Source organism: Notolepis coatsorum, assembly GCF_963971535.1.
Source record: "Notolepis coatsorum genome assembly, chromosome: 14".
NCBI lineage: Eukaryota > Metazoa > Chordata > Actinopteri > Aulopiformes > Paralepididae > Notolepis > Notolepis coatsorum.
The window spans coordinates 51,117,444-51,142,417 of NC_140178.1; the positions used below are offsets into that span (position 1 = coordinate 51,117,444).

The following is a 24,974-nucleotide window of genomic DNA, read 5'->3' on the forward strand; positions in this document are numbered from 1 at the left end:
GTCCAAAGAATCGATATTGTATCGTATCGTGATGAAACTGGTGATTCCCACCCCTAGTAACGGTACACAGAAGCCACGGTTCGGTACGTACCTCGGTATTGGGGTCACGGTTCGGTACGAGTTCGGTACAACAGAAAAAAAATATTTATAATAATTATTATTCATATAAATTTTCTTATTTTTTTTTATTTATATATTATATTTATGATAATTATTATAATTAAATAGAATAATTTTCTATAGGCTTGCCATGGTAGTCAGTGATACTGGTGTCATTCTGTGTTCAGGCATCCACTTGCCTACTGTCCCTTTAACAATCCTTGATAAGTTTCAGTTTCACTTCTAGAGAAAATTTAACTCCACGACGAGACTGAATACTAGAGAACAGATGACATGTTACTTACAACAATGGCAGAGGATTATTTGGATTTAAACACGGTAGCAGTTCAACTGGAAGGAGCTCAGTATGTAAGTTTCTTTTTTTTATTTGATTGTGCCTTGAGAGACCGGCGGGGGAGAATGTTGGTGTGTGTGTTGGCGTGCGTGTGTGTGTCTGTGACGCGTGTGTGTTTCTTTCCATTAGTTTCATTTGGTTAACGTTATTGGGCGAACAAGAAATCGAAAGAAAACTGTAATGACCCTGCAGCTGTTCCAATGTAAATGTGCCTTTCTCCGTGCACTTTTGCTCGCTCTGAAGTCTGACTCGGTGTGCCTGCATGTGCGACTGGTGTGTTTGACGAATACACGTACCATTACACCCCTACTGGGTAGGGAGGCACAAATGTAATCCTTAACCAGCCTCTCAAAACATTTCATGACCACAGAGGTGAGTGCCACCGGTCTGTACTCATTAAGACCTGCTGGGGAGGATTTCTTTGGTACCGGGATTATAGTGGACACCTTGAAGCAGGCAGGGACCACGGACTCAGCCAGGGATAGATTAAATATGGTGGTGAAGACTGGGGCTAGCTGGTTGACACAGGACTTAAGTATCCGTCCTGTTATCCCATCTGGGCCAGCTGCTTTTCTGGTGTTCACCCGCATAAATTCTCTTCTCACACTGTGTTCCGTCACTGAGAGAGTGCCCCCCCCCCCCCCGCGGATGCCCCCTCCCCTCTACGACGACCGGTGCGTCAGTGACATCATTAGCCGGTGAGCTAGCGTCGCTACTGTTTGCACCAAACCGTGAGTAAAAGGAGTTGAGTTGTCCATGGAATGACTATTTATGATTTTTTTTAATGAAGAAACTATGATTGTATTATTCCATGTGGCAAATAAAAACTCTGAACTGAACTGAACTGAACTGATCCGCAAGAGAGGCGTCGGCACTCCCGATTGAGGGGGCACTGACTTTGTAGTCAGTTATCGTCCATAGTCCTCGCCATAAACCTCTTGTGTCGTTCTGGACCATTTGTGCCTCTATCTTGCCAGCGTATGTCCTCTTAGCAAGCTTTACAGCCTTGCACAGAGTATAGACTGTAGCCTTATACTCGTCCATATTTCCTGACGCTCTGCCCAGGTTATAAGCAGTGGTGCAAGCTTTCAGAGCCACTCGGATAGTATTGTCAACCCACGGTTTCTGGTTCGGGAAGACCCGAACCTTTTTCGTGGGTACAATGCTATCAGCTAGTGTTGTTATGAAACTGACAACAACATCAGCAAACTCACTGACGTCACTAGAGCTCACCTGAAGCATTCCCCAGTCGACGTCATCGAGTGCGTCCTGTAGTGTGGCCTCTGATTGGTCGGACCACTTCTTTACCTTCTTTTGATCTCTGCCGATATGCGGGGATGAGCAAGATGGCGTCGTGATCCGATGTGCTTGTTGCTCCAGCTAATGGAGGGGCCGGTACTGCCTTGTAACCGGCTCTAAACGGGGTGTAACAACGGTCAAGCGTATTTCCTCCCCTGGTGGTGCAAGCGATGTGCTGAAAAAGGTTTGGCATCACTTTCTTCAGATTCGCCTGATTGAAATCGCCAGCTATGATCATGGCTGCGTCTGGGTGCTTGAATTAATGCTTACAGATGTCCCTGTAGGTCCGCCAGGGCCCCGGCGGTATCCGCTTGTGGTGGAATGTACACCGCCATCATGATTATGGCGGTGAATTCTCTGGGGAGATGAAACGGGCGACATTGTATGGACTGATGTTCAAGGTCCGGTGAGCATGAACGGGAAAGAATCTTTACTTCCTTCGGATTGACCCATTTGTTGTTGGTCAGAAGACATAGTCCCCCTCCAATGCTCACCTCAGAAGGAACCAAATTGTTGCACCTATCCAAATAAAGTCGTCTATGCATGCACACGATCTCGGCATTCGCAGATGACGTACTGATCTATATCACGGACATCAATACATCGATATCATCGCTGATGGCGACGCTAGAAGAATATAGGAAATTGTTGGGATACAAGGTTAACTGGACGAAATCTGCACTAATGTTACTGAATGAGGCAGCAAAAAACGAAACACTGCTACTCCCCCAAGATATCCCTGTAAGAAAGGAGATAACGTATCTGGGTGTGCATATACAGAATTCTCTCCCCAATATAGTGAAGTCCAACTACGAAAGTATCTTTAGAGCGGTTGAGAGAGATATAAATAGATGGGTTAAACTACCTGCTTCACTTCAGACAAGGATTGCCACTGTGAAAATGAATATACTGCCACGAATAAACTTCATAAGCATGATGATACCTCTTCCATCACCAATAGGATTCTGGAAAAGGGTGGATAAAATACTGAGGGGATATATTTGGAATGGGAAACATCCGAAGATTAAATTCTCCACCTTGCAAAGACCAAAACTTGAAGGGGGGTTGGCATTCCCAAGTTTTATGATGTACCACCGAGCGTTCCAACTACGCCCACTCAAAACATGGTTTGGCCATTCCACACCAGGCGCATGGAAAGAAATTGAAGAGATATTGTTCTACCCGTTAAATTTAGAAGATGTGTTATTCTCCGGCATGACTGACAATCAATGCAGAACACAATTTGGCCCAATCATAGCCTACACAATCAGTACTTTTAGGGTTATTGAGAAGTGTCTGAGAGGAATGGGCAGCGAAAGGGGTGAGACATCTGGGAGACATCTTTGACTCAGAGGGGCTTATTAGTTTCCAGGATTTATGTACACGTTCGGAGGTACCCAGGACCTCTTTCTTTCTATACCTTCAAATGTGATCGGCACTGCGTGCCAATGGAGTACCTTGGGACACGAACTTACAGACACACCAGATTGTGGAATGGATGACCACACTCCCCAACAGAGGACAAGTATCGACAATGTACATGTACATCCAATTACTGACACAGAAAGATTTACCTCAAGCTGGAAAGTGGAACAAGGACCTGAATGTAGAAGAAGAGGACATTAACTGGGACAGAGTGTGGGAGAACATATTTCGCCCGTCAAAAAATCCAAACCACCAACTGATTCACTTTCAAATGTGTCAAAGAGCTTACCATACTCCATTGTTGAGATATCATATGAAATATGTACCTAGCCCGAATTGTGATCTTTGTACTCAGAGTGTACCAGGCACATTTATGCACATGATGTGGGACTGTCCAGAAGTAGGAGAATTTTGGGGGAGGGTGGCCTTGACTCTATCTAATCTTACTGGAAAGATGATCCCCAAGGAACCGATTATTCTATTACTCAATGATGACTCTAATATATAGCTGACAAATAAGGAGCGGAAATTATGGTTAGCTGGACTGACGGCAGCAAAGAAATTAGTAGTAAAACGTTGGGTCCCGCCCCATACACTGTGCACAAAAAAATGGCTGGAATACTTCCTGGAGGTCATAATGTTAGAGCTTTCTACAGCAAGGTTGAATAGAGCTGCACTCATGGTGGGAAACCTTTTAGGTAGATAGATAGATAGAAAATAAAAAAGTAAAAGTAAAAGATAGTTGCACACGAGACTTGGGAGGGGGGAGGGAGGAGGGGGGGATGAGCTGCTGAGGGAGGGGGGGGGGGTTGGTATGTATCGGGACAGGGAAATATGTCTAACTGTGAATTTGACTTTGATTTTGTTTTTGATTTCTATTGTTATGAAAAGATGGTAAATGTGACAGGAAAATTAGTGAGTGTGATTACCAACCTGCAAATAAAAAAAATGTATGATAAAAAAAAAAAGGATTTCATTCACCTCTCATTTAAAAATCTATAGGCTAGTTAAAGAAGTGATGACATTCACCTAATTTAAAATCTATAATTAAAAAGATGATGACATTCATTCTATGTTTATTGTTTATAGATAGTGTGATCCTCCCACGCGTTACACTCCCCCAATGAGTCCTCGCTGTCAGGTGAAAAGAAGCGGCTGGCTGACTCCACATGTATCGGAGGAAGGCATGTGGTAGTCTTTGTTGAGTTATAATCATGAGATCTTAGGTTTGTTATAATGAAGAGACGATATGACACAGGCGATAGCTTTCGAGTCGTGCATCCTTTATTTAACTCCCCCCCCCGTCACACATCAAGGTTCCTACCGCACAAAGGTTCCTATACAAATATAACCTAATACTACATCTCCCTTCCTAGGATAAATAACTTTCCCTGAACTTAGGATAAATAACTTTCCCTGAACTTATAACATGACAGTCTCAACAATCAACCATAGTAGCTAAATATAACTAACTAATAATATTTTCCGCTTCTTCTGTATAAAGTTATTTGCAATTATACAACACATTAGAATGGTAACTGCCCAGCCCTTCTGCAGAGTGTGAGGATTATTCTGCCCCATATCTCACTCTGTTTTTTTTTTTTTTTTTTTATTATTATTATTATTAGGGACTTAACTACGTGTGCACACAAAGTCCTTTAGGTGCCCTGGAGGGCCCCTCACTCTAGGTGGGTATCGTCTCTCAGTCATTAAGCTCTGTGGCTGCCGCTGCTGTTGGTTTTGAGTCACTTTAGCGACATGTGTCTCCACTACATCTGTTTCACGGTTCACCCATGGTGTCGTCTCAGGTAAGTCGGTTTCAGAATCTGGAGCCACCAGGGTTGGGGAGAGGTGAGACCTGTTTCTCCGTAGGGTACCTCCTCCGGGTGTCTCCACAAGGTAAGACCTGGGTGTGCCTGCCATAGACACCACTGTGCCTCGCTCCTTAGTGTCTCTGATCCACACATGTTCACCCGGTTGGATGAGGGGCAACTGATGTGTTCTGTGTCTTCGATCGTAGTTCAGTCGCTGTTTTTGTCTGTAAACTTGTTCTGTCCTTCTTAGTTTCTCTGTGTCGGCACATCTTGGTTTTAGTTGGGACGGGATGACAGGAACAAGAGTTCTGATTTTTCTCCCCATGAGAAGCTCCGTGGGACTGAATCCGTTTGCGAGTGGGGCGTCGCGGTAGGCCATTAGAGCAAGGTAGGGATCACTTGACTTTTTGATCAGACTTTTTATAGTTCTCACTGCGCGCTCTGCCTCCCCATTGCTCTGTGGAAAGCGAGGACTGGATGTCACATGGCTGAAACACCAGTCCTGTGAGAACTTGCGGAAACACTCTGATGCATACTGTGGGCCATTGTTCGTGCGGACCTCCTCTGGGATCCCGTGACGAGCAAATATTGACTTGAAATGCTGGATCATTGCCTCTGATGTTGTGGATGTCAGTTTGGCGACTTCCACATATCTGGAATAATAGTCAACGATGACTAGGTAGTGTTGGTTGTTGTTTTGAAACAGATCTGCTCCGACAGTGGACCATGGTCTTGTTGGGAATTCTGTTGACATCATCGGTTCTCTTTTGTTCACCCTCTCACGTGCACATGTGTCACAGTTCTCTACCATCTTTTGCAATTCCTTGCTAAGGCCTGGCCACCATACTAACCTAATACTACAGTCTTCACCCTCCCCAGGCCGACAGTAGTGGGCAAAAAGTGCGCAACGACCAGGAAGGGAATTGGCATAACGACTAAATTGGGATGGGAGAAAAAACACGGAAAAATAGGGGGAGAAAAAATAGATAACAAATGTGCAGGAAAGGTCAAAAAGCCCAAAGGCTTATAAGCGACCTCCCCTCTTAAACCTATATAGGATAACTACACAGAACCCCCCCCCCCAAATTATGCACAAAGTAAACACACATGTGCATATCCCTCTCTCATACACACAGATACATACAACACACAGCATTATACAACAATTATAATAAAAACAATCAAATTAAAAAAAGACTGCTCACAAATAAACATGGATACTACAGACTACAGGATCTGTAGTTCTTTTTTAAGCTTGCTTTTAAATGTATTTAAAGTGGAACATGTTTCTATTAGATTTTGTATATCATTCCACATCACTGCACCTTGATAAACAAATGAGAATTTGGCAACAGAGGTCCTACAGAAAGGAATGCGTAAGTCTTTATTTCTTCTTGTGAGATGTGCATGGTAATGAGAATTAAACTCAAAATAACTTTGAAAGAAATTAGGCAAAGATAAAGGAAGACCAATCACTTTGTACATAAGAACCCCTGTTTGGTACTTGTTGACCTCATAAATTGTGAGTAGTTGCAATGGTTTGGTTGGGGCTAAATAAGAAGAGTTGGTTGCAATTCTTACAAAGGATTTCTGAGCTCTATGGATTGCTGTAAGTAAGAAGGGTAAGTGTTGGCACAAATTATATTGCAGTAAGAGATGTGAGGATACATTTAACTGTAATACAAAGTTAGTAATGTGCTCTTTTTTAATTGGTTTTTAACCCTTTTTATAATGACCAATGATTTTGAAACCTTCTTGCAAACAATTTCACAATGTTTCTTAAAGCAGAGTTTCTCATCGATATTGACATCTAAGAACTTCACAGATGAAACTTGTGCAAGTTCATTGTTATTGATACAAATCTTGGTTCTGTCTGAAATGTTTTTGTTCTTATTATTAAAAATAATTTTTTTTACATTGAGTGATAACTTGTTTAACTGAAACCAATAGGAAAAATGAATGAGTCCAGAATTTGCTTTATCAATAAGAGAATCAAGATTCTTGTCAGTGTCGCGGTCAGGTGGCGTAGCGGAGATTGCGCTCGTCACCAATGCAAGAGGCTGCGGTCTTGACTCCCGGAGTCAGCATTGCCTTGGCTTGGGCTGATCGTCATACTAACTCGTTTGGCTGAGTTAGGGGGAGGGAAGTCATGGGTGGGAATCTGGCGTTGTGGACAGCAACGCCTACTGGGCGCTTGCTCAGCGGAGGCAGGACTTGATGAAGGCAGCGTGACCTCCCACGCGTTACGCTTCACCAATGAGAGTCCTCGCTGCCAGGTGAAAAAAGAGTCACTGGCTGTCGCCGCACGTGTCGGAGGAAGCGTGCGGATGACTTCAGGGTTCCCTTGTACCGACCAGTAGGAGAACATGCGCACAACAACCAGGCAGGGGAGGGGGGGACCTGCCGCGCGGCACACACCCCCGAACGGGAGAGGGAGAGAGTGAAAGAAAGAAAGGAAGAGAGAGGGAGGGAGGGAGGCCCCCCCCCCCGATTCGGGAGCACAAGCTGCCGCGAGGGAGAGAGTGAAAGAAAGAAAAAAAGAAAGAGAGAGGGAGGGAGAGAGGGGGCATTATCAATAACAGCCTGTCTTTTTTTCTCTCTCTCTCTCTCCATCTCTCCCTCTCTCTCTGTCTCTCCCTCCCTCTCTATCTCTCTCTCTCTCCCTCCAGAGTGCATGCAGAGGTGGGTTTCACTCTGCCGCAGTATGAGGAAGTGGTTTACACTCGCTGTGTAGTCAGTCTAGGTAGATTGTGGGCGGGCATTAGCTACAACCACAGAGCCAATCACATCACTGTCCGCTACCCAGAGCCTGAGTGACGTCACTCAGGCCTTCAAATCAGGATGGCCTAATTTACTGGAGCAGGAAATGATCTGAGCTGAATCAGAGCAATCCGCCAATATGGTATTTAGACACAAAAACACATTGATACTAACTCCTATTACTATAATGCAATGCTAGAGACTGAAAAATTACATTTATAATGCATGTCACCTTTAAACATTTTCTTCACAAACATAGCCACTGGTAAATAAACTACCCTCCCACTCAGGGCATTTTGGGGTAGAACACATCCTAGCCTACTACAATAACCTAGGGGTCCGCAAAGACGATTTCAAACTAGAAATGGTAACAACAGCTGAGTTACACAAAAAACTGAGCGCCCTCCAACCTAACAAGGCCACTGGCCATGACAATATCCCCTCCAAATGCCTCAGAGACTCAGCAGCCGCCATCACCCCAGTCATCACACACATAATAAACCTCTCCATAAAACAGGGACACATACCCAAAGACTTCAAAATTGCGAGAGTAACCCCCCTAGACAAATAGGGCAGCAAATTGGACCCAGGCAACTACCGGCTACCGCCCTGTTTCTATTCTTACCTCCATCTCGAAAGTCATGGAAAAAATAGTATACGAACAGGTCGAAAAGTACCTCGCAGAAGAAAATCTAATCTACGAATTCCAATCTGGCTTCAGAACATCCAACTCCACTGACACATGCCTTCTCTATTTGAATGACCACATCAAACAAGAGGTGGACGCGGGCAAATACTGCGGCATGGTCATGCTGGGCCTACAAAAGGCCTTCGACACTGTCAATCACTCCATTCTGATTGACAAGCTAAAAGCAATTGATTTTGATAGTGAGCTGGATGCAATCCTACCTGGAGGGGAGAGAACAGATGGTGGAGGTAAACGGTACTCTATCCCCCCCCCCCTCCCAGTGAGCTGTGGTGTTCCACAAGGAAGCATACTAGGACTGTTACTGTTCCTAATTTATGCAAATGACATGTCGTCAGCTTGTGACTGCAACTTGTTCCTGTTCGCGGACAACTCAGTCCTGCTGGTCTCTGACAAGAACAAGTTACAGGTTGAAAAAACCCTCAGCTCGGAACTCGGCAGAATCTGCACCTGGCTCGCTGATAACAAACTATCATTCCACCTGTGTTAGATTCTGATCAATCGGCCAGTATCACGTCTTCTGGTGTTATCATCCCTCCATCCAATCCCTCTGCGTTGTGTACTTTTAATTATCCCGACGTCTCATATACTGGCTGTACAATCCTTATCTCTCCCCGTTAGTGCAAACCGCCACCATAATAATCCTCCACCCTTGTAAGAATTCGACACCTTGGGGTGCTCCAGTAGCACACCATGTTACCGCGCTCGCGCGGGACTCCGTGCTGCGTCACGGATCTGGTTGACTCCGAGTTCGATTCCCGGACCCGCCGTCATTTGCCGAATGTCTCCCCCTGCTCTCTCTCCCGTTTCACCCTGCAACTGTCGGTCATGCTTGACCAGGAAAGCGATAAACACTAAAAAATAAAGTTTAAAAAAGAAAAAAAAAAAATCGACACCTTGACAGCATACCTTTCTTGAAAGAGCGTTGTTTATTGAGATAAACAGAAACCTCAGCCCAGATGTTATCAGATTGTATTTTCATTGCTATCGTCTCTGCTGTTATTCAGTCCAATGGTGGTCATGCCTGGTCGTTAGCCTGAACCATCCTTGTGTTAGCCGAAGCTAATGATGATGTGGCATCCTCCCCCCCCCCCCCCCCCCCTCTCTGTGATGAGAGGAGAGAGTCTCTTCTGTGTGATCTCAGTCCTAGTCAGATGGTAGTCTGCCCTTAGCCGCTCTTGGTCTGCCCTTACCCGGAACTACTGCTCGATTTATATGATCTTCGTCATAGCAACGACGGCCCGCCCCTCTTCTGGTTGTCAGGTGCTGCCATGACAACCGCGTTTAACCTTTAGACACACATTCTAAACGTTTCATTACTGTTTCATTAAGGATGTCACCCCTCTCCCTCGCTCTCTATGCCCTGTGCTTGCTGTTATCAATGTTGATGTACTGGATCGGAATGTCAACATTCGGCTCGCTCAGTGTGGTACTCACACTAACACCCTGCTCGCTCTGAACCACCGCCTGCTGCTCATTTCGACCTCTCTGACCTGGCACCTTTCGATGCTACCATCTCCCCCCAATCTATACATCACATACATTGAAAAAACACCCCAAAACACCAGTTTTCTCTCACCTGGGTAAAACAGAGTCCATTCTCTTCGGTTCAAAAAACAAACTCAGCAAGACCGACGGCTTCTCAGTTACAGTGGGTAACAATATTGTCACAAGGAAAGATGAAATTACATACCTGGGTTCCATCCTAGAGGCAAATCTTTCCTGTGACAAAATGGCATCCAATGTAATCAAAAAAGTCAACCAACGAACTAGATTCTTATACCGGATCTCCTCTCTGGTAAACAAGAATACCCTGAAGACTCTGGCAGTCAGCACTCATTCAAGGGTACTACGACTGTAGTGTATTTCATAACACAAGACATATATCACAACGACTAGGCGTGCACCTCATGGTACCAAAGCACCTCAAAGGCGCTAAAAACAAAATTACAAACATCACAAAACAAACTGGTCAGACTACTGCTTGACCTTACTACTAGAACCCACCTCACCCCTGCCCACTTTGACAACCTAGGATGGCTTAGAGTAGACGACAGAGTACAGCAACTTGCAATGGGCCTGGTCTACAAGATACACTACACCACTAAGGTACCCATGTACATGTCAAAATACTTCCCAAAGGTCAGTGAATACCATGACCACAACACCAGAGGGAGCTCCACAAATCATGTTAAACCCAGATTTGGCTCAAACAAGGGACTAAACACGTTTCGCAATTATGCAACAACAATGTGGAACACCCTACCCACAGCTGTAAAGGAATGTGAATCACTACCCACCTTCAAAACCTCTCTAAAAGAGCACCTACGGGAGACTGCAATCCAAAACTGGCCCCTGTAAATGTCAAAACCCAACCCCCTCCAATGTACAGTCCCCCCCCACCCCGCCTACTAGGGATGTCCCGATCACATTTTTTTGCTCCCGATCCAATCCCAATCATGTGATTTTCAGTATCTACCGATTCGCCTCACCAATTCTTCCTTCAATTCTCCCCTTCCCTGTCTCGAACGTTGCTAGACTATGTCTCCCACTGGTCGGCTGCAGTGAGGACCAAGCCTTGCATCACGTGTCCCCTCCGGTACACAAGGAGGCAGCTGTCGCATCTATTCACCTGAACAGCGCGATCTCTCAGTGGCAAGGAGTAACGCGTGGGAGGCTCACACTGCCCCCGATAATTCCTGATTCTGCTGTACAGGCGCACCAACCGACCTGTAGGAGTCGCTGTCCACAACGTCCAATCCCCACCCACTGGCTTTCCCACCCCTAACACTGCCAATTGTGTTAGTATGAACGACCAGCCAAGCCAGTAGCAACGCCGAGAGCTGGGCTCGAACCCAGCATCTCCTGCGTTAGTGGCGAGCGCCTTGCCATTAGTAACCGATTTAACGCATTTTTGTCAGAAACTGGCGAAGCGAGACTGTTGCCTCAATAGTCCCTCGAGGGGCTCGAGGTGGCTCACATTACATTCACCCTGAATGTTGACGTTATCCAGGTGAAAAGTTAACTTCATTCAAGCGAGGCATTGCACCCGGAGTCATCTAAAAACTGAATGATGGTGATATGCAATTTAAAACCAAAACTAAGGCCTCAGTATGAGTTTAAGACATGAACATGGTCATGTTTGTTGAATAAAAAAAAGTTAAAAAACAATAAGAAAATAAAAAAATCCAGTTTTTTTTTGTATCCCGATTTTCTGAAAATCACGTGATCGGCCCCGATCCCGTGATCAGATCGGCACATCCCTACCGCCTACCCAACACCCCACCCACCCAACCACCTCCAATGTACAGTTTCCCCAACCTACCCAACCCCCCCCCCCCCCCCCCCACCTACCCAACCTCCTCCAATGTACAGTTTCTTCCCCCTCAAATATATGTACTCTCTTTTTTAGACTCTTTTTTTGTATCACAAACAGACAGTACTGTATTTGTAGATCTGGTGTGTCATGTATAGATGTAGCAGTACTGTCTATCTGTATGTCATGTATGTCATATATGTTATGATGAATTGAAAATGGGGGACCCTGCATGATGTAAACAAGACGAAAGTCTTTCTCTGGTCTGCATCCCCTTAACAATTGTGTGTATTGAGCTTTACTGTATTGTACCCATTCTGCAATATGTTAATAACATTTTCAATCAATCAATCTAGAATGGACCCTTGTGGAACACCACATTTTAGTACAGCCAGCTGTGATCGATTACCATTGAAAACTACAAATTGCTCTCTGTTGTTAAGTAATTATCAACCCATTGTATAACCTGTTTTTTAAAACCATAACATGTCATGATTCACTGTGTCGAAAGCCTGTGATAAATCTAAGAAAATGCCTAAGGTATATACATTTTTTTCCAGTGCAGCTGTAATTTTTTCTCTAAGGTGCAAAAGAGCCATATATGTAGAGTATTTTTTTCTAAAGCCATACTGATGTTCGAACAAGATATTGTTGTCATCTAGATGTTTCATGATTCTACTATATACCAGCTTTTCAAGATTTTTTTTTAAACAAGGTAGTATAAATATAGGACGATAGTTTGAGAATACAGAGGGGCTTTAAACAGCGGTATAACCTTGGCAACTTTGAAGGCTTGAGGGATAGTGCCTGATTCAAGGGACATGGAAAAAATTAATGATAAAGGATCAATAATTGAAGATACAACCTTTTTGATCAAAGAGGCTGGAATTTCATCGTGGCCAGGAGAAGAGTTTTTGAGGCTCATAATAATATCAAGTACTTCTGACTCTGAGGTCTTTATAGGCTTAAAAGTATTTAGAGAAGCATACTCTTTACTTATAAAATCAGTTGGAGAACCAAGAGCATTGCCTACAGTATATGTTTTGCAAGACATGGTCCCACATTCACGAAGAAGTTGTTAAAACTATTCGCAATTTGGGATGGCTCTGTTATCTTATCCATACCATCCTGAAATTCAGTTGTGGATGGAGAAGAGGAGTGTCTCATATTGAGTAATGTTTTCAGGGTGTCCCATGTCGATTTAATATTGTTTGAAGAGCTAATAAATTGGTCACTATAATAATCCCGTTTGGCATTTCTAAGAAGATGATTATGTTTATTCCTGTGTGTCTTGTATGAAGCATACTTTAAGCGAGTAGGACTTTGTAAATATCTTTTATATCATTTCTTTTTCTTTAGAGCAGATTAATTCATTGATTCACCTCTCATTTAAAATCTATAGTTAAAAGGGTGATGACATTCACCTCCCATTAAAAGTCTATAGCCTAGCTAAAAAGGTGATGACATTCACTCATTCACCTCTCAATTAAAATACATAGTTAAAAAGGTAAAGCGCTTTGGATAAAGGCTGCTCTATAAATGCACCATTTACCATTACAATAGGGGTGGGAATTGCATGCCCCATGATACAATATTATCATAATACCAGAGTCACGATATTGTAATATAATGTAATATTTGTTGTAAAAGTAAGTATCTTGATATATCACAATTGATTAACTTTTTTCAAATGCAAATGATGTCCCCAAATGGGAAACTAAAATCATCTTTTCTATCTAATAAGATCAAATGTTCAGTCTGTTCACCTCACTCTAATTGGAATGTATCGAATATTGCCTATATTACAAACATAAATGTTTTTCAAGACCACAATAAGAATACAAGGATTAATCCAGTATCAAATTCTCCTCCCCCCCCCCCCCCCTCTCTCTCTCTCTCTCTCTCTCTCTCTCTCTCTCTCTCTCTCTCTCTCTCTCTCTCTCTCTCTCTCTCTCTCTCTCACTGGATCCCATTGTCTTCCCACAGCTGGCGTTGGCACCCAACATATTTGGCTTGACAACACCTGATGACAGAGGTTAGATTATTGTATTACCAGATAACCACCTGATGACAGCTGACAGCGACTGAATTACCCAATGAATTGCTTGTTCATAACCTACCAAAGAATGTCAAGTATGGCACGGACACAGATAGGTTGTACAGTTTATCAGACAGTTCAAACAGGTCCACCGCTGTGAGGATACCATAATAATAATAATAATAATAATAATAATAATAATAATAATAATAATAATAATAATAATAATAATAATAATAATAATAATAATAATAATAATAATCATAATAATAATAATAATAATAATAATAATAATAATAATAAATAATAATAATAATAATAATAATAATAATAATAATAATAATAATAATAATAAAAGACCGTTCATACAAAAGTTGCAGCCCAACGTGCTTCACAGCAGTAGAAATAGACATAGAATGAGCATAAAATAGACGGAATAAAAGCAATGCAGAGAATAAGAAAAAAGGTCAAAACTATGCAGGTATTAAAACTTTTGGATCTCCCCCACCAGCACTCACATGATACGATTCAAGCTACTATATTGTGCAATCAGTATTTCATGATGAATGTCTATATTTGAAAAAGGCTCTATTTCAACACATTGCCAATCACTTTAATCTTGAAACTTGAAGGACTTACTGTAACTGAGGGGTACAATTCCCTGACTGTATTAATCAAGTATGGTATCATTAAACCACTACCGTCTTATGTACGGTATGGCCAGTAATGTACATAAGACGGTAGTGGTTTAATGATACCATACTTGATTAATACAGTCAGGGAATTGTACCCCTCAGTTACAGTAAGTCCTTCAATATCAGATGAGAACTCCTCCACAATGATACGGTTTCCACACAAATACTCGTTTAGAATATTTATTACATCAAAGGTAGGATATATAACAACACTTTACTTCGGGTGCGCTTATAAGGCAAGAAATGTGCGTAAGCAAATCAATAATGAATATTAAGAATTATATCTATGGTACTCAGGGGAGATACTGGAAGGGGGGGTACTACCGGTTGTAAGCCAGCAGGGGAAGGCAATGCTCTATGCAAAGTCAATGGGTCCACGGAGGCGATCTTACTCCCTGTGTCAGCGGGGAAAAGCAGCCGCTGTAATTCCAGTGTGCAGCAGCACAGGTGTAAGCCGGTCAGCCTCTGCTCCAACAGATACGGGCTCGAGTGATGTCCTCATGGGCATGTGTAGATCCCACAGCAGTGGGTGTAGACGGTTCTCTGCTCCAGCAGCCCGGCCAAAGCAATGAAGAATAATAATAATCCTGCCGGAAAGGGCTCTGCTGTCGCCGGTGTAAATCCTCCGTGGTCACGGTGGTTCACAGTTGAACTTGACGTTACTATCCTTATTCGCACGCGGCTATAAGTGCTCTATGTAGACGCACAATTACTCACTTCACGTGGTCTTTGACTCGTAATGAAGGCTTACTAGTAATTAGCGAACGATACGTTGAACAAACGTAGTAGGATAACACGACTCTATTTGGGGCAATACGAGCCCTACTCTGCCGCACGTTGCATAGTGGGTGAGGCTTTACTTGGTAACTGAACTGAACAAGACTGAACTCCAACTCGAACTGAAAAGAAAAGGAAGTCCTGTATTCGCCTGCGCCATATTTATATGTACGGGGAATAATCTAGTGCCAGCCTCCTCACTGTCTCGTAGCCCTGGGCAGAAGCGGGCATGTTGAGACATGTCATGAAGGTAGCTTTGAAGTCGGCTCTAGGGGGTAAGTCACTGGCGCTGATGGCACGCCATCCAATAGGAGAATGAAATATTATGGTCTGTGTAACTACTAGGTTAAAGGGACATTCCGTGTATATGTACAAAGAATACACAAGGGATATCAAACGATATACAAATATTATGCAATATATATCAATCAATAAATACATATATTCGGTTTAATCTGACCCTTTGTAACACTTACTCTTCAGGGTTACTCTGTTGGATATTACAGTTTATAAAAATAATTATAATTACAACCATCAGGTAGGCTACTGTCCACATTTGTATTTATTCTATCAATAATATTTAAATAAACAAACAAACACAAATAATACAAATGAAATACAGTACAAATGTGGCCTGCTGCTAAGGTAAGACCATTACACCTGGGTATTGCTGGTCTATAAACAATAAAATAATAAATAAACAAACAAACACCAAGTATTGCATGTATTTGTATTAGTGCTACAGTATTCCTGGTCCATAAAGTATGAATAATATCTATAACTGAACAGAAATTTTGTACTGTGTACACTGTGAAAACCAGGTGGCCAAGACCAATCATACTTAATAGGTTCTGAAATGCATACATTAGCCATAATAGGCCATTATAACTATTTGCCTGGATGCACCATGATTGAATCATACAAGCCTTATACATCATCAGGGGTAACATTAAAGGCACCAAGACTAACCATTTCAACAGACCCATACCGCCCTCCAGGTATTGACAATGCCAATCCTCCATACCCTACCGCATGGCTCCTAATGGCCACCACAAACCAATGTGTAGATAGAAAGGCAGTGAGAGCCAGCATATCACCAAGATTATCAAATGGGAACCTCCCTTCACCTGTGTTTCCTTAAGTTAGTATTGGGAAAGCTCAACAGTTAGCTGCAGTTTACTAGAATCACCCCCCTCAATGCTATAGCTCTCACTGTCCATTATACAGTACAGGTACATGTACAACTTCCTTGTGTTATCCTATCCTTATGTGGAAAACAGAACTATTCCTGTGTGGGTTGAACTTGTGAAACAGAAATAACAGAAATGAAAACGAATACACTTCCCCTTTACTGTGGCCCCCAGCTGACATTATTCAATACTTTCAATCCTTCTTCCTCCATACTCCACACGTCCCTCCAGCTAAGCCTTCTCTTCTCTACACTTTCCCAATTCATCTACTGTCCCTTCTTAGCCTGGGCCACAGCCTTTGTACACCTCACTACTTCCTCTTGTCGGGGTACGTGCTCCACTACCAGCTTCCTCCTTTCTATGGGACCTGCTTTGCTCCACATGGTTTCCCTGAGCTGAGCCCTAAGCCCCACCGAGCTTGTTGCACCTTACCTACAATTTCTGTATGTCTAAGAGCTGCCTTTGCTTCCTGCACTACCTGTCTTGGGTTCCATGTCCTCCCTCTAGTTGGATTTGGGACCAAATGACTAACTAATAATGTATCTTTGCTCCCTGATAGCAACAACTGTATGTAAACTCTAATTGGTGGGAGGCGCAGCCCGCTCTGCCGTCTCTGCCCACCTACCGCCCACCTTGATGCTCTAATAATTACTTCCATCGCCACTGCTGGGAAATAGTAGGCTACCCCCTGCCATAATGCATATCTCTAGTCTCTGCCATACTGTTGTACAATCCATAGTACTAAAACACATCCTAATATCTTGGACGTATGCTTTCACCAAGTTTACAATCATCCCTGACCTGACACTCTAAAGAAATAAAAAGCACTCAAAATAAGGCTATGTGGTACCGAACCAAACACATTTGCCAGGTCTAAAAATGCCACATGTAAATCTATTTTCTCTATCTTGGCTGCCTGAATCTGGTGCCATATCATGTTGGTCTGTTCTACTCACCCTGCAAAACCTGGGATTCCTGCTTTCTGCACTGTGGTATCTATTAAACTATTCCGTTCTAGTCCTTAATAGTTTGCTAGCCTCTTGTATTAAAATTGAGGACTCTTTTTCCATGGGATTTAGGATTAGGATTTCCCCTGCTCACACCAAGCTCTTGGTATAACCTGTTTATCTACTTTCATGATTTTTCTTTTTAGGTATCATCTACATCCCCTCCTATACAGTGCTTTTCTCCTCCTCCTCAGTGACAGGGTTACTGATATCCTACCAACTGTGCATGGTTTTCTACTGTCGCTGGATCAATGTGATCAATGTGGCAAACCTGTATTCCCTCTACCAAGCACGTCTTCCTTCCCTGATGTATTCTGGGGCCTTTTGGTGTTGTTACTTCCTGCCAGCCACAAAGACAGATCTGGAGATACCCACTGCCCTCCATTGATGCATTCATCCTACTTAGGGTTGCCACCCGTCCCGTAAAATACGGAATCGTCCCGTAATTGGAAACTAAAACACGCGTTCCGTATTGAACTGATACGGGACGCACCTTGTCCCGTATTTTAAGGTTGCCAGTATTGTGAGAGAAATGAGCTAGCCGACCTACAAAAACAAGCAAAAAACAAGCAAAATTGTTTCCAAAAGTTGCGGAAAATAAACAGACTTGGCAACTCTGGTATGATGGGCGTGCGCTCAGCAGCTCATGGCCAATGAGAATTTGCGCTTTCACGTTGCTAAAATACGTTCTGTGCCGTTGTGCCAATCCTCCGTCTTTGCGCAGCCTGTCATGGTTGCTGTTTGAAAATGTCCACAGCAGACACTCCACCGCGTCCTAAAAAGACAAAACGCCTCCAGAAGTACAGACGTGAGTGGGAACTGGCAAACTCCTGGCTTGATAGCGTCAGTGGAGATGTTTATAAAGCAAACTGCAAAGTATGTAGGTGTGTGTTTTCTGTGGCGCATGGTGGACTAACTGACATCAGACAGCATGCATCAGGAGAACAATATTCCCGAAATATAAGAACTCAAAGGACCCAAGCACAGGTGTCACAGTTCTTCATGACTGAAACATCTCCTGAGATTGATTCGGTATGGGATATTACATCTTAGTGTTTTTAACTAGATGTCAGTATTTCTATTTACCTGCCCTGGCAGCCAGGAGCCTACATATTGGCTGCTGATGTGGGCATAGTCTAGGCTATTTCAGTTGACTAATATGTTTGATTGTTCATTAATGTTGAGTTTTTAAAGTCTAATAAATAAACATGTATTTATATTAACACATTCCCTGCCACGGTTATATCCATCAATGTAGGCTCACTGCCACCACTCTAAGCCTATGGAGATGTTCACCTTCTTTGCAGGGCTATAACTTTTTAAATTGTATTGCTAGATTGACATTACTATGGCCCATTCAACATCGATTGTCTATCATACAGGATGTAGGAACGTTATACTTTTTCATTCATAGATTCTTCCAAAAATACCTTCTAGAATATAAGTATGTTTTTATCGTTTTCTGCAGTAATTCATAGAACGTGAGTTATGGGCATAAACGCATATATAGATTATCAACTGCCGTTTATTCCCGATACACTCTATGTAAACGATCCTCTAGGTAGCGTCATTCGGTTTGTGTGTGATAGGGAACTTTTATTTTGAAGCACCGCCAAACCGGAAGCAGCTACCGCGAGCATGAGCTCAGCTTGACGGATGAAATGAAGGTTTAGGTTACGGCTCAAAGGAAAGAGAAATCCCTGTGAATATCTTCGTTATTCTTTTGTTATTTGGAAATGGTTTACAAGGTAACTGCTGTGCACTTTCTATGGTTGTAATATTTGGTTTGAACTCACTTTTGTTTGTGTTTTTTACAACCTAAAGTTAGTCCTGTACTGTAAGGAATACGTTGTTTTCTTGCTAGCTTTTGTCATTGCGAATGGCTAGCTTGCCTACACATTTAATAAGGTCCAGAGTACCAGCATTTTAAGAGTTTTTGTTTGCTTATAGATCCGGAAAGAAGACTTTCATGTGGTTTATGGTTAAGCCCCCTGTTAGAGAGAGAGGACAAGGTACTGGGATGTCAAATTGTCCTATTTAGTGATATGGGCTGTTTATTTTATATTTGTATTAATTTATGTATTTGGCTATGTCACTGTTATTGGAAGCCATTTGTGTCAAGTGTTATGTTAGCTTTATTGAACAATGTGAATGTGGCACTTATGTATATCTAATGTATATATCTGAGTATCTTTTCTTTGTCTTTCTTTGTCTTTTCACTTCAGCTCTTACGTTGTGAACTGAAAATAAACATTCATGAAACACCAGTAACTTGAGTCCATCCATCACTCTCCCAGGGATGCTACACGCTATATTAAAAAATTCAACTGTATATGATCCTATACGTTATGATTCATCATGCGCGGATGCAGGGCCGGATTAACGACCGGGCCGACCGGGCCGCGGCCCGTGGGCCTCTAGTGATGAGGGGCCTCAAAACAAAAAAAAAATATTATTTACAAATTTTTAACTTTCATTTTTTATTGTTTGAGGCCACTCGTCACTATAGAGGCCTTTTGGAGGCCCCTCGTCACAAGAGGCCCCACATTCTTTTTTATTTTTTTTTTACTTTAATTTTTTATTTTTTTGGAGGCCGCTCGTCACTCGAGGCCTTTTGGAGGCCCCTCGTCACTAGAGGCCTTTTGGAGGCCCCTCGTCACTAGAGGCCCCAAATATTTGTTTATTTTTTTTTAACTTTTATTTTAAACATTTTTGGAGGCCCCTCGTCACTAGAGGCCCCACATTTTATTTTTATTTTTTTCTTATTTTGGAGATCGATGTCATACTGTGACACTGAATGAAAACATATTTCATCAACTAAAATATTTTAGTCAACAAAAATATTTCATCAACTAAAATATACAGTACGTCACGGGACAAAACCTCATAACTCCAAAAACCCAACTTTTCAGCAGATGAAAAAAACTAACACAGATTTGAGGGTGAATAGAGTTAGGAGGTTTAGACAGATGATCGGTTTAATGCTTTCCCATTGTTTAAACTTTGTAAAACCCACACACACATATGGAGGATGATCTACGGAGTTGATTTATATAATAAAAAAAAAATTCAAAAAATGGAGTTATGAGGTTTTGTCCCGACAGCAGCCTGCAAGTGGCTAATCTTGAGTATTTTGAGGTAAAAACAGCAATAAAAAGTCAAAACTTGCATCTCCACATCCCAGCCCCGACGCCTGAATACTTTTATCAACGGATTTCCAGTTCCGCGTTCGCGTTCTGTGCTCTGATTGGCCACTGACGTTTCTGGTAGCGCCAATCGTGTGACGCCTCTTTCTTTCACTGGTTAAGCTTAGGCACTCTTACGAAGTTGGTTAAGGTTAGAGTTTGTCTTAGAGCAGGGCGATAGAACACCAGCCCTGATTCCATACTCTAACGGACCAACTTCAAAAGAGTCGCCTAAGAAACGTCAGTGGCCAATCAGATCGCAGAACGCGAACGCGGAAATGGAAATCCATTGGTAAAAGAATAGACACAGCCCCGACACGAATAAGGCAGATTGGGATCATTATTCATGACAGACAGCATGGACCCGTCGGTGCTGATAGCGGATATCATCGAGCTCCCCCTAGGAGTGACTAGGGCCCTAGGGGGCGTTATTTCTAAACCTAGCCGCATTTCTGGCAGACGCTCTCTGATTGGCACTGACTGACGCTCTCTGATTGGCCACTGACATGTTTGCCCAATCGCGTGACGAGCTGTGTCTTTGCCCATTTCCTCGTCAAACAGCCTGCAAACTACCTGGCGTTCTATCGCCACGCTCTAAGACAAACTCTAACCTTAACCAACTTCGAAAGAGTGCCAAGCTTAACCAGTGTAGAAACAGGCGTCGGCCAATCAGAGAGCGTCTTGCCAGAAATGCGGCTAGGTTTAGAAATAACGTGACTAGGGGCCTCCACACTAGTACACACTAGTAAAAAAAATAAAAGAGATATGAAAAATATATATATAATCAGATCCTCATCCAGCGTTTACTTTCACAGCATCTATAGTGACTACTAGTATCATCTCATCTCTTCTCTATCTATTTTTATTAAATTTTTTGTATTGCAAATTGTTTGATAATGAGGGGTGAGAGACGTTGAGTCTACGTGACACTGACGTCCAGGTCCAGGGGTCACTGTCAGGTCAGGTGACCACTGATCGCGAGAATTGCACTTGCAAGTTGATCAAGTAGGCTAAGACTCGTCTCGAGTAGTACTGTATGATCAAATGAGACTGTGACACTCAAAAAACATGGATAAAAAAGTAAAACGGTGGGAAAGCGGAGCTGCTAAGTTAAAGTCTAAACAGGAAAGGGACAGAAAGAGCGCGTTACTTCGGCAAAGCATACCAACTATCGCTACTTTTTTCACCCCGTCAGGTAAGGAGGAGGATAGCCCCCTGGCTAGCACTAGTAGCAGCAACGTTAAAGAGGCTGAGCCAGGCGCCGTGGGCAGAGAGGACGAGAATGCTAACGTTGTTATTATTATTGATGCTAGCGACAGAGAAGAGGAAGCGGCAGCCTCTAGTTCAACTTCAGCCGGCCCACCACCACCAGTGGCTGACGCCAGTGCCACCTGTTCGTATACGCCCGCCGCATCTCCACAGCCCAGCCCCAACACCAACACGAATGAGCTGGTTCCTCCTCCTAATACAAGCCTGGTATCCACTACAGTTGAAACAAATACAAGAGGAATTACGGTATTCTATATATTTTTTAAAGAGACATATAAAAACGCCACTGTGCGTGCATGCACGTGTGTGTGGGGGGGCCTCCACAAGAATCTGGCCCAGGGGCCTCTGAAGTCTTAATCTGGCCTTGCGCGGATGAAAGGGGGGGGGGGGGGTCGTTTATAATTCCGTGATCGTCAGTAAATGCTTTATGTAGTATGGGTGATATATTGATCAGATCGGTTTGCAGTGAAAAGAATAAACAATCAAGCTGAAAGTAACGTTACTGTCCTCTTACCGTTCGCCGATGAGACTGGAGGAAAAAGATCCCACTTTGTATGTTTTGTATGGTTTGTATGGCGCAATAAACGCCCAAATCATATCGATTATTGAGTTATGGCAGCGATCCATATGCACGCCAGTGTTTGTCTGTAGTCCCGCAACGATATGTGACTGCCGGACGGATTTCCCAGATGCACCGATGGCCACTTCCGGTTGTAACTCGCCCGATCATCCACCAGGCGGCGGTATTGAGGCGTTGCACTATTGTGCAGGGTCCCACTGTATCACCAGAGGCTGGGTGGCGGAATTATGAATGCCATGGCGAAAAAATTAAATATGATCTCAATAACGCTGTACAGCGTGGCAGAATTCGCATGGCCGGCAAACGCGCTGTACAACGGGATTGGTGGGGAATGTGTTAATCAATATAATTAAATAGTGTGCCCATTTAAACTCTTATGTTGTTACGCTCATCTGGAAAACGGAATTATTCATAATGGATTAACAGTTAATAAATACATAAATAATAGAATTCATAAATACATAAATGCAAAAATACTTAAATAAATACTTAAACATAAATAAATAGTGTTCAGACAACAATATAAAAGTCATGTGACACAGGTGTATGCACACGGTTAAACACAACCTCAGCTACAACAGTGCTGACAGTTTGTTAACTATGCATTTCAGGAGTTTGGGGGGCTGGCTCCCCTAAATAATTAAATAACATAACCCTAACCCTAAAACCGAAATAAAGTTAAAAAAAAATAGTTACAAAATCCGCCCACTTTCGGCCAAAAGAAAATCTTGTGGGCGCTTCGCGCACGCTCAAAGGTGTCCCTTATTTCTATTTTGTGAAAGGTGGCAACCCTAATCCTACTCATAGTGCTGTCCTCTAGTACTAGTTCTAGAGGAATGGTCCGAGAGATACTGCCCTCCACTGAACTGCCCATCCAACTCATAGTCCTGTCCCTTCCATGGTCTGTAACATTATATGGCTGTGAGTCATCTTCTGCCCCTGCTCTCCCAGACTCATAATTGGAGTGTGGGCTGGTGCAGAATCAAAGTGGGCCGACGACCCATCGCTCCCAATCTCCTCATGTTTCTGTATAATGAGCTGCTCAACCGGCCCACAGAGCGACCCGGCCCACCGCGATTTCTCCCGGAGCTCCAGATGGCCACGCGGCCAGTCCGCTATTGCCCCTTAGTATTTTTTGTATATCTTTTTATGTGAGATTAAAATTCTGAATCTGAATATTCTAATGATGATCACTGAAAGCTATAGATTTACATGATGAAGGTATCCAACTCAAAACATCCAATTCCTTTCACTTGTATGACCTTAGTGCGATTCAGTGCGGTGTGTGGTGCGGTGATATGGGCATTGTGTACGAGAGATGCCGTATAGCCAGGACTGTATTAAGCCTATCTGACAAGTTCGCGTTCAAGATTAGTCACAAGACAAATTAAAGACAATTAAACCAACACATGCCTACCTGAAATCGTGATTTCTTTTGAAGAGTCTGACAGAAATCAGGTGAGAACGTTTATTTTCCTGTTTAGACCGACGGGCTTATTCAAATAACCCAGATGTTTATCTAAACACGCAGACGCTCAATGTGTCCCCATCTTCAAAAGAGAAATGCCTTTCAATGAGAGTCCAAACAGGCAGAGAGACATGCCGAATAGTGACCCAAACAGTCAGCAGCACTACCTGTAACTTATGCGAGAGAGAGAGAGGGAGAGAGAGAGAGAGAGAGAGAGAGAGAGAGAGAGAGCGAGAGAGAGAGAGAGAGAGAGAGAGAGAGAGAGAGAGAGAGAGAGAGAGAGAGAGAGAGAGAGAGAGAGAGCGAGAGCGAGAGCGAGAGAGAGAGAGAGAGAGAGAGAGAGGGGGGCGGACAGTGTGGGAAATAACAATGCGCACGGCACAGGGAGTGAGTGTTTGCGGACGACTCAGCCCTGCTGGTCTCTGACAAGAACAAGTTACAGGTTGAAAAAACCCTCAGCTCAGAACTAGGCAAAATCTGCATATGGCTCGCTGATAACAAACTATCATTACACATGGGCAAAACAGAGTCCATTCTCTTCGGTTCAAATAACAAACTCAGCGAGACCGACGGCTTCTCAGTTACAGTGGGGGACAATATTGTCACAAGGAAAGAAGATATTACCTACCTACCTGGGTTCCATCCTAGAGGCAAATCTTTCCTGTGACAAAATGGCATCCAATGTAATAAAAAAAGTCAACCAACGAACTCGATTCTTGTACCGGATCTCCTCACTGGTAAACAAGAATACCCTGAAAGTGAAGACTGGCAGGAGCACTCATTCAAGGGTACTACGACTATGCTTGCACCTCATGCTACCAAAGCACCTCAAAGGCGCTAAAAACAAAATTACAAACATCTCAAAACAAACTGGTCAGACTACTGCTTGACCTTACTCCTAGAACCCACCTCACCCCTGCCCACTTTGACAACCTAGGATGGCTTAGAGTAGACGACAGAGTACAGCAACTTGCAATGGGCCTGGTCTACA

General features: G+C 43.1%; 1 protein-coding gene across 1 annotated transcript in view; it reads right to left on the reverse strand.

The window, feature by feature from the left end:
• Window positions 1–24,100, reverse strand: part of card11 (caspase recruitment domain family, member 11) — a 217,199-nt gene extending 193,099 nt beyond the window's left edge. The window contains exon 1 of the mRNA XM_084329390.1: window positions 23,933–24,100. The gene's annotated coding sequence lies outside the window, so the exon portion shown is untranslated. The remainder of the gene's footprint in view (window positions 1–23,932) is intronic.
• Window positions 24,101–24,974: the final 874 nt, after the last annotated feature.